The sequence below is a fragment of the Pantherophis guttatus genome, chromosome 1, assembly GCF_059756535.1.
Source record: "Pantherophis guttatus breed Tessera chromosome 1, ASM5975653v1, whole genome shotgun sequence".
NCBI lineage: Eukaryota > Metazoa > Chordata > Lepidosauria > Squamata > Colubridae > Pantherophis > Pantherophis guttatus.
The window spans coordinates 96,893,797-96,905,333 of NC_142063.1; the positions used below are offsets into that span (position 1 = coordinate 96,893,797).

The 11,537-nt window shown below is 41.9% G+C and overlaps 1 pseudogene; it reads left to right on the plus strand.

Annotated features, from left to right (window-relative positions):
- The first annotated feature begins 10,816 nt into the window (after positions 1-10,816).
- On the plus strand, positions 10,817-11,287 carry LOC117666075 (small ribosomal subunit protein uS10 pseudogene; annotated as a pseudogene).
- The last annotated feature ends 250 nt before the right edge of the window (positions 11,288-11,537 follow it).

Consider the following 11,537-nt stretch of genomic DNA (forward strand, 5'->3'; position numbering starts at 1 on the left):
AAACAAATTGAAGTATGCGTAATTGATTTGGGTAACTGATTTTTTTAGAAGCAGAGTATAAAAATAATGTATTAATAAAAATGTTGCTTCCTTTTCTTCACTTGTAGAATGTTACCTGATCTAACCTGCTATCCATCCTTAGATTCTGTTCTGGACCAATAAGGAACAAAGATATATTTTTTTTGCTACAGATTATTCTGCAGAAACTTTAATGTCTATCCGTCATGGCCACCTGGAATCTACTGGAGTAATCAGGATACAAATTGTTGTAGATAAATAAATAGTCCTTGTTTTCTCTGAAATATTCTCACCCAACAATCATCTACCATCTGTATGCTTTGGGAAGAAAGGGAACCTTCTCCAGAGACTGCATATATCAGTAACTGTGAAGATGGTTCATTCTTTAGCTACTAACATTGAAAATCTGGAAAAGGCCTTTTGGGTAAAATGGGTAAAATAATGACTATTCATTTTGTTTTGTTCTCCACTTTTAGAAAAATCAGAGAATATTTTTTTAAAAAAATGAAACTAAGCATCCTCAAGCTTATGATTTATATATAGAAATGAGAATTGTAAAATATGGAGTAACCATGACGCTTGAATCATAGTTGGAATGCATTTCAGCCTGGAGACCAGTGGTCGCCGAGCATCTTAGGATTTGAGAGTTCAGGTTCTAAAGAAGTGGATTGTCAAGATCTCTTAAACCAAAAGTGTCAAACTCTGTTTCATTGAGGGCCACATCAGGGTTGTGTTTGACCTTGGGGGCCAGGGTGGCCGTGGCCAGCTTGAGGTCACTCATGTGGGAGGCATCTGAGGGGGCCCGAGTACTCTGTCAGCAAAAATGGGCTCCCAAGCTCCGTTTTCAGCTGTGATGACTTCCTGCTACCCTCTGCCAGTGAAAACAGAGCTCGGGTGGGTGGGTGGCTCCCCGAGCTCCGTTTTCACTGGCAGAGGGCGGCAGGAGGCCATCGCAGCCGAAAACAGAGCTTGGGAGGGCCTCCTGAACTCTGTTTTCACTGGCATAGACACCATGAGCTGGTCCTTTGCTGTTTCTAGGGTGGCCCTGTGGGCCAGATCTAAATACCCCACAGGCCGAATCCAGCCCCCGGGCCTTGAATTTGACTTAAACTGATAGTTTTCAAATATGGCTCATCCCACAATACTTGTACATAGCTTAGTTTTCATATGTAGCTTGCTCTTGGGTTAGCTTGGGAGAGGATCTAATGAATTTTAATATATTATACCTAAAATATCTCCAAGTTGAAATACACAAAAATGTGACTGCTTTTAAACAGTTTTGAAGATTGATATTTTCTTCTAGACTAATGTGTCTTTGGCTTTTCTTGTTAAATATTTTGTTATCCACTAGATGGCATCAAAGCTACAGAGAAAGGATTAAGCATGGCAGTTGAGATAATTCCTTTTATTGGATCAAGTGATACTTGAAATTGTATTGCACACATACACATTGAGAAACACAATGGAGTGGGTGTATTGAAACACAGATGTTATTTTCAACATTTGATGTGCTATCTGGAAAATTATACTCCTGGTAAGTGGAGTTATTTTTGTGTTCTGTCTCAAAAACTGAATTTATTGGAAAATTCAAGTGGCTATGCTCTATTCATGAAAAATACAATAGGATTTTCAACCAAAACATGTGTACACCACATCTAATTTATTAGTAAATGCTGATAGAGAAACCTGGTCTTTTTCTATTCCCTCTTCCTCACAATAAAAAGACACAGCCATTCTCTCTCAGCCAAACCACCTCAGAAGGTGTTGTTGTGGGGAAAATAGGAAGAGGAAGTTGCCTTGGATATGTTCGCTGCCTTGAGTTATTTGAAAAATAGTAAAGGTGGAATACAAATAAATAAATAAATAAAAATACCCTCAATACTACATATAAATATATATATATTAAATTATGGGTGAAAAATATTATAAAATGGACCAAAATAAGAAAATATAAAGCAGAGAAAAAAGGTGGTAAAATGCTTGAAAAGGTATAAGTATACTTGGCCTTTAGCTCCTTTTGCAAATAGGGCCCTAACACTGAACACACAATTGAAGATAAGATAAGATAACTTTATTGTTGTTGGTTTTTTTACTGTGAGCACACTGGCCCACATTAAAAATCAAATTATGTTGCCTGCTCTCAAGAGAAAGTGTATATCTACCCAAAAAATACACAACACACCTATACACATGCTATATACATACATAAATATGCCATATATATACACACACATATAATACACACACATACATACACATGCTATATACATACATAAATATGCTATACACACATACACAGTGTTTCCCCGAAAATAAGACCCTGTCTTATATTTTTTTGAGCCCTGAAATAAGCGCTTGGCCTTATTGCCATGCGCTCAAATGCCCGATTGAGGGGTATGTGTGTATTACCACACACACACACACACACACTTCCTCTTTCCACTACTGACTACGTAGTAGAAAGAGGAAACTTGAGGGCTCACAAGGTTGATGCTATATGGAACAAAGCCTCCTCCCAGAAGGTAACAAGGAAAATAGGTCATGAAGAGGATGTGTAGCATCCCAGACAATCCTGCGGATCCTGCTCAAGCATTGCTTATAGAATAGAATAGAATAGAATAGAATTTTTTATTGGTCAAGTGTTATTGGACACACAAGGAATTTGTCTTGGTGCATATGCTCTCAATGTATATAAAAGAAAAGATACCTTCATCAAGAATCATAAGGTACAACACTTAATGATAGTCATACGGTACAAATAAGCAATCAGGAAACAAAATCAATATAAATTATAAGGATAAAAGCAACAAAATTACAGTCATAAATGGAAGGAGATGGGTGATGGGAATGTGAGTGGATTAATAGTAGTGCAGACTTAGTAAATAGTTTGACAGTGTTGAGGGAATTATTTGTTTAGCAGAGTGATGGCATTCGGGAAAAAACTGTTCTTGTGTTTAGTTGTTCTGGTGTTCAGTGCTCTATAGCGTCGTTTTGAGGGTAGGAGTTGAAACACTTTATGTCCAAGATGTGAGAGGTCTGTAAAAATTATTACAGCCCTCTTTTTGACTCGTGCAGTATACAGATCCTCAATGGAAGGCAGGTTGGTAGCAATTGTTTTTTCTGCAGTTCTAATTATCCTCTGAAGTCTGTGTCTGTCTTGTTGGGTTGCAGAGCCAAACCAGACAGTTATAGAGGTGCAGATGACAGACTCAATAATTCCTCTGTAGAACTGGATCAGCAGCTCCTTGGGCAGTGTGAGCTCCCTGAGTTGGTGCAGAAATAACATTCTTTGTTGTGCTTTTTTATGACGTTTTTGATGTTAGCTGTCCATTTTAGATCTTGCGATATGGTAGAACCTAGAAATTTGAAGGTCTCTACTGTTGATATGCCTTATCCTGGAAAGAAGGAAGTGAACTACCAATAATCTTTTCTGCCATCCTCACCACTCTCTGCACCGCCTTCCTGCCTAAAGCAGTAATGCTTCCAAACCAGGCAATAATGCCATATGACAGAATGCTCTCAATTGTCCCTCTATAGAAAGTGGTAAGGACAGGGGAAGGAAGATACACTTTTCTCATATGGTGCAGAAAATGAAATCAGGTTAATGTAGGAGGGAAATGCTGGTTGGGTTGGGTTGCAGTGGCAATGCCAAGTTACAGACAGAAGCTGGGCAAACAGAAGATGAATAAAAGGTTATTTTCCAGAAAGTAAAAAGTAGGGTAGAGGGAAACAGGTAAATTCTCTTAGCAGGGAAGTTTTTTTTTTTTTTTAAGTAATTCCCACAATATTTCTATTATATGATTAAAATGCTGAAATGATTGGTCCCAAAAGAACTGGTTTTATTTTTTTATTTCATTCAGACTAGAAAAGCTGAGTTAAAAATAAAAACCTTAAAGATTAATTGGAACCAAATGCTGGTATGACAATATATACCAATATTCTGGGTGGGTAAAGTGATTTTTCAGAGGGCAGAAAAAGGATTGGCATTCTATTTTAGAAGGAGACTTTTTTTTTTCTTAACTGACATGGCAAAAATGGCAAAATCATTAACTGCAGGCCAAGCAATATCTAATATTAGATATTCAGATTCTCTGCTTGGCAAAACCCAGTCAAGATGTCACATTAGTCATTCTTTGAGCAAAACTATGCTTAAAACTGCCTGAAAAATTATCTTTCCTTTCAGAGAAATTATGGAAATGGACTGTTAATTCCACAACGTAACTCTTTCTACTTGACTGCTACAAATAGCACTTAGCAATAGCGCTAAGATTTATATACCGCTTCATAGTGCTTTACAGCCCTCTCTAAGCAGTTTACAATGTCAGCATATTGCCCCCCAAAATATGGGTCCTCATTTTACTGGAAGGATGGAAGACTGAGTCAACCTTGAGCCGGTCAGGATTGAACTCCTGGTTGTGGGCAGAGTTAGCCTACAATACGGCATTCTAACCACTATGCCAACAAATCATTATAATCTGGTAAATTATAGCAAAGTTATTTGTGTGTATTGCAGTCAGTGAAGCTGATATACACAGTGTATAGAAGTGCAGCCATTTCTCTCTCTCTCTCTCTCTCTCTCTCAATTTATCATTAATAAATGAAGATTTTGTTTGTTTGTTTTTGCTGCAAAAGTCACAACGAAAAGCTTAGGAAACAAACAGCCTAAAACACATGCACACACCTAGTAACCAACACCAGTGGTGGGATTCAGCCAGTTCGCACCACTTTGGAAGAACCGGTTGTTAACTTTCTGAGCAGTTTGGTGAACTGGTTGTTGGAAGAAATCATTAGGGCAGAGAACCAGTTGTTAAATTATTTGAATCCCACCACTGACCAACACCCAGGGAAGCAGGAAACAGTACTGGATAAACAATCAGAGTGGTAACAATGCCTTAATCAAGAAAGAATCAAGGAAGAAGGCACCCTAAGACTGGTAGGAGAAGCCACTATCTACAACACCTAGCAGACCCCAATCTCCCTCATACTGATGATGTTATCTAGCTGGGTCATGAAACAACTGGAGGATATCAATTACGCTCAAAAAACACCAGTTCAACCCTGAGTTCCAAATATTCTCTTCCACTGAAATGAATTTTTCTTTAAATCTTTAGTTATTTATCACATCTAATAGTTAATGTGTATGAACTTTGAAAGTAATGCTATATCCATTTTTATCAGCTTTTATTAGAACAGCAAACACATAACCAGGCATCTGTGGAACATCAGTTATATATTATGTGTACATTTTGATTTCATATTAATCTTTGATGGGAGAAAATGAATATCTAAACCTAGCTTTGTAATCATATTCATCTCTATCAACAGTGAAACTGTATTGTCTGTACTCTGGCAAATATTGAATTTTGGTAATTAAAATAATAGTAACTGGGTTAATAATACTACTAGAAAGCATGTCACTGAAAGAAACAGCAAAGATGATCAAAATAAGATTTTTTTCCTGCATTGTCATTGAAGGCACTTATAACAGAGCCCGCTCCTCTGAAACCACACCACATCTGTTTCATTTTTAAAACAGAAACATTAGACAATACAAACAAAAGGGGGAAAAAGCAACAAGATAAATAATTGCCTACCAAACAAAGAGCAGAATTCTATTACCACAAGTTGATGGTCACAAAATAACAATTATTATTTACAGATTTGACTGCAATGATGTTGAAGTCTTCATTAACGAGGATCTGGATCCGAGGGAGACCACTGTGCCTCAGATAGCCGGATGTGAGTCCCTCCTTGTGAGGTGGGGCCGTGGGGTTCAGATGGGCTTGTTGCTTACGTACCTGGCTCCCTGCCGCGTGGCAACAGCCCTTCCTGAGCTACTTGACGTGATAGCCACGGTGGCAGTAGATACACCCAGGCTTTTAGTCATGGGTGATTTCAACTTGCCATCTGTCGGTGAAACGTCTGAGGTGGCTCGGGAGTTCATGGCTTCCATGACGGCCATGGACCTGACCCAGTTAGTTCATGGCCCTACTCACAGGGGAGGTCACACCCTGGATCTGATTTTTGTCTCTGGCCAGTGGTTGAGTGGTCTTGTTATAGGGGATATAGACATGGAACCCTTGTCATGGACTGACCACTCACTCCTTCGCCTAGATCTTCGAACCGCGACCCCTCGCCGCAGGGAGGCGGACCCAATTAGATGGATCCGCCCCAGGCGCCTGATGGATCCTGATAGGTTCCAGACGGAGCTTGGGCCATTTCCTGAGGATCTAGCACATGACTCGGCCGAGGACCTGGTAGCCGCCTGGGATCGGGCGGCTGGTGGGGCCTTGGACCGAGTTGTGCCTTTGCGGCCTCTGACCCGATGCCGATCCCGGGTGGCTCCTTGGTTTACTGAGGAGCTGAGGGAAATGAAGCGCCGGAAAAGACGCCTGGAGAGCGGTTGGAGGGCCAGTCTCGCTGAATCTGATCGAACACTGGTAAGGTCGCATATTAAGGCCTACCTAGTGGCGATAAAGACGGCAAAGTCTAACTACTTTTCCGCCTCTATTGCGTCATCAGGGAATCGTCCGGCCGCCCTGTTTAGGGTGACCCGTGCCCTGCTCCATCTGGGAGTGCGGGAGGATCCCTTAGAAGGCAGGGCGGAGGATTTCGGACAATACCTGTATGACAAAATCGCTCAGATCCGGGGGGATTTGGACTCTGACTGGGTAGATCAGGGCAGGGTGACGAGGAACAGTCTTGAGAATGTTATCTGGGAGGAGTTTGATGCTGTGACTCCCGATGATGTGGACAGGATTTTGGGGAGACTTAGTGCGGCCACATGTTTACTGGACCCGTGTCCCTCCTGGTTGGTACTGGCTTCCCGGGAGGTTACACGAGGCTGGCTCCAGGGTGTTATTAATGCTTCCTTGAGTGAGGGTCACTTCCCCGCTGCCCTGAAAGAGGCGGTGGTGAGGCCTCTCCTCAAGAAGCCATCCCTGGACCCAGCAATATTGGCTAACTATCGTCCTGTCTCCAACCTTCGCTTCATTGCGAAGGTTGTTGAGAGTGTGGTCGCGCAACAGTTTCCACAATTCCTGGAGGAAACATCCTATCTGGATCCGTTCCAGTCAGGTTTCAGGTCTGGGCACAGCACGGAAACAGCATTGGTCGCGCTGGTTGATGATCTCTGGAGGGCTCGGGACAGTGGTTATTCCTCTGTTCTGGTCCTATTAGATCTCTCAGCGGCTTTTGATACCATCGACCATGGTATCATGCTGCACCGGCTGGAAGAGTTGGGGGTGGGAGGCACCGTGTTACGGTGGTTCTCCTCCTTTCTCTCCGACCGGTCGCAGTTTGTGTTGGCAGGGGGGCAGAGGTCGACCTCGAGGCCTCTCATTTGTGGAGTGCCGCAGGGATCGGTCCTCTCGCCCCTTCTGTTCAACATTTATGTGAAGCCGCTGGGCGAGATCATCCGTGGCTTTGGGGTGAGATACCACCAGTACGCTGATGACACCCAGCTGTACATCTCCACCCCAGGCCACCCCAACGATGCCCTTGAAGTGATGTCCCAGTGCCTGGAGGCTGTGCGGATCTGGATGGGGAGGAACAGGCTCAGGCTCAACCCTTCCAAGACTGAGTGGCTGTGGCTCCCGGCATCCCGATATAGTCAGTTGACTCCATCACTGACTATTGGGGGCGAGTCTTTGGCCCCCACTGAAAGGGCTCGCAATCTGGGAGTCCTCCTGGATAGGCACTGTCTTTGGAGGAACATCTGACGGCTGTTACCAGGGGGACCTTTTATCAGGTTCGCCTGATTCGCCAGTTGCGGCCCTTTCTTGATCGGGATTCCCTGTGCACAGTCACTCATGCCCTCGTCACCTCTCGCCTTGACTACTGTAACGCTCTCTACATGGGGCTCCCCTTGAAGAGCACCCGGAGGCTCCAGCTGGTCCAGAATGCAGCAGCGCGGGTAGTGATGGGAGCAACATGGCGCTCCCATGTAACACCACTCCTGCGCGAGCTGCACTGGCTCCCGGTGGTCTTCCGGGTGCGCTTCAAGGTGTTGGTTATCACCTTTAAAGCGCTCCATGGCATAGGGCCTAGCTATCTCCGAGACCGCCTGCTGCTACCGATGACCTCCCATCGACCCGTGCGCTCCCACAGAGAGGGCCTCCTCAGGGTGCCATCAGCCAAACAATGTAGGCTGGTGGCCCCCAGGGGGAGGGCTTTCTCTGTGGGGGCTCCCACCCTCTGGAATCAGTTGCCCCCGGAGATAAGAAGAATCCAGAACCTCAATGCCTTCCGTCGTTCCCTGAAAACCTATCTTTTTCAGCAAGCCGGGTTGGCTTAAGAAGAAATTTTAAAATTTTTAAATCCTTTTAATTAGTCTGCGATTTTTAATTTTTTGGGCCAAATTTTATATATATTTTTAAATGTTTTAATATTTGTATTCTATGTTTTTTTATCTTGGCTGTACACCGCCCTGAGTCCTCAGGGAGAAGGGCGGTATATAAATTCGAAATTAAATTAAATTAAATTAAATTTTGGGACAACTCCTTTTTTAGTGTGACTTGGGCATTTTCCTCACATGCTTAATTGTAGCAAGGGGAGCATAAATAAAGATATTTTATCCTTACCATAATTCCAGATCACTTCACAGGAGATTGTTACAAATATAACTCCACAATGGAGGTATAATTTGGTATGTACCTCTGTAATGTGAAAATACATGGAGGAGTTGAGGCGAATGCCCAGATAAGGCTTTTGATCATTCCTGATCATTCCTGACTGATGATTTATTGAAAAAAACATTGTGGAACTATGATTGTGAAGATGTTCTCTGTTTCATTTCTGGAATTAAGGAACAGATAGAAGTACTACTGCTGCTAGCAAACAATGCTACCCCAATGCTTCCCCATTTGCTGTGAATCTCTTTTATTTAACCTCTATTTCATATTTGGATTTATGCTGTGATTATGCAAATTATTCTTTTAAGACATTTTCTGCTGATAAGAATAATATGTGTAATACACACACACATACATGCTGGGAATGATATCAGAAAATAAGTTCTAAGAAATGTTGTATCATGATCATGAAAGGTCATGGAAGATGAATTAAAATGTCTTTCATGATCTTAGCACAACCTATGCTCCCTAGAGAGAGATCCATATTTGGCTTTTTGATGCAAATAAAAATGGATGAGTGGCAAAGAGTTTCCTCAAATGCTCCTGCCCATTCCATTATGCTAATACATGTCTTAGAAAAGAAATCAAAACAGAAGCAAATGACGTCAAATCTGATGAGATTCCTTGATCAAAATGAACATTAAACAACTTTATGCAAGGCGTAGGAGCTGTTGCTCTAGTGTTTTCATTATGTAAAAAGAGAAATTCTATTTTAATAAAAGTATCAACCTATGATTTAAGTTGTCCGAAGTGGTCTATGTCCTTCTGTGATTCTGTTATTAAAGTTTTATGATTACTCGGCAGACATTTATCTGTAGAAATATAAAGACTTAGCTGGCTAATATGAAAGAAGAATGAAAAATGTATTATAGGTGTTTTTTCGCACTGTATTAATAAAAAATCTATTAAGCAGCATGACAAATGAGGAACACAGTTAGGGTGCTTTTCACAAACAGCTTATAATTATTTGAAAGTAATAATGTCCGAGGCTTAGTTCTATTGACTCATTTTAATCTTCATTGAGATAAAGTATTACTTAATCCATGGCTGAATTTAGACATGGTGAAGCCCTAAACAGTAGTGGTCCTATTTGGCAAATACTAACAGGAGTATGGCTGTATAGAAATTGAATTTGGCAAGAATGCTGCCAAGATTCATAACAAATCCATCATGTCGGGGTACAGAAGGGCCCTCTTTAAACAGAAGATGTGAATGCAACCAGAATCAAGTGTCACCTGTATCATCTATGTCCTACAGTTAACAACTTTGTCACAAAAATTTTCTGAACTTGACTTTTTTACAAAGGGATTTTCCCCTTTTCATTTAGCCATGGGGCAAATATACCCTCCCAAATTCTTTTTCTTCCCGTGATTGATTCTATGTTCATCACCTATACCAGTGATGGCTAACCTTTTTGCCATCGCGTGCCAGGAAGGGGGGGCGGGGGAGGTTCGTGCGCGCCTGTGTACCCACACCCATAATTCTATGCGGGCCATTTTGGGCCTCTGGAGGATCTCTGAGGGGGTGGGGAAGGCTATTTTCGCCCTCCCCAGATGCATAGAGAGGATCTGGATCCAAGTGAGAAAGAAAAACGGGCCTTCCCCACCCACCCCGGCCTTCTGGAAGCAGGAAACAGCCTGTTTCCCTACTTCTGGTGTCCCCAGAAGGCCCGAAAATCAGCTGGCATGTGTGCCGGAGCTGAGCTGGGGTGCCCACTGATATGGTTACGCATGCCACTTGTGGCACATGTGCCATAGGTTTGCCATCACGGACCTATACAGTTTGTGATAAGTGAGAGAGGCATAAGTAATTATTAACTCTGCTAATGTTAAAATAAAGTTTCTCCTTTAGTCCAGATTATACAGCAACTACTTCATGGTATTAAAAAAATGATTATGTTTCACCATCCATTTTTTGGGCGGGCGGTAAAGTAAGGTGACTGATAATGGATAAAAGCAGAGAGGTGCTTATTTGGCTTTCTAGGCTGATTTGGCCACAACCTTCCTGTCAACATTCTGCTGTTGTCTCTTATAAGAGTGGACACAATGATGAATGAAGTGGCAAAAATAAGATTCACTGAGTATCACAATAAGAGTAGATCTAGGTGGGCAGTTGTCTGTGCTGTGGTTCCTTCTTTGTTTCCTGACTCACCGCTGTTCCCTGTTCACTTCGGCCGGGATTAAGTCGGTCAGGAAGGCTTCACGGCAACTATGGCATTTAAAGATACTGGGAAGGCCCCTGTGGAACAAGAAGTAGCAATTTATCAAATCAGAATTACTTTGACAAGTCGCAATGTGAAGTCTCTTGAAAAGGTTTGTGCAGATCTCATCAGAGGTGCTAAAGAAAAAAATCTAAAAGTGAAAGGCATGTTTGCATGCCTACTAAGACTGCAAATCACTACGAGAAAAACACCATGTGGTGATGGTTCCAAAATTTGGGATTGTTTCCAAATGCGTATACATAAGTGCCTCATTGATTTACACAGTCCTTCAGAGATTGTCAAACAGATAACTTCTATCAGCATTGAGCCTGGGGTGGAAGTTGAAGTTACTATTGCTGATGCTTAAATGATTGTTACATGTATCAATAAAAGCTGTTAAGTTTTTATCATTAAAAAATAAAAAATAAAAAAATAAGAGTAGATCTAGGTGGCAACTAGAATTTGAGCTCCCCAGATAGATTATGTTTTAGAATTGAAACAATATGATGTTGTCTCTGCCTGCAAACAAAACACACACACATATTCCAATGCTGCTTGGAGTTCCTTGGTTTTACAGTTTGCTGCTGTCTTTGTGGTGCTTCCTTAACAGGTAATATACACATATAGCTGTGACTGATGTCCTGCTATGCTGTAAGTATGGCTGCTTAGTATTACTGAGAAACTCA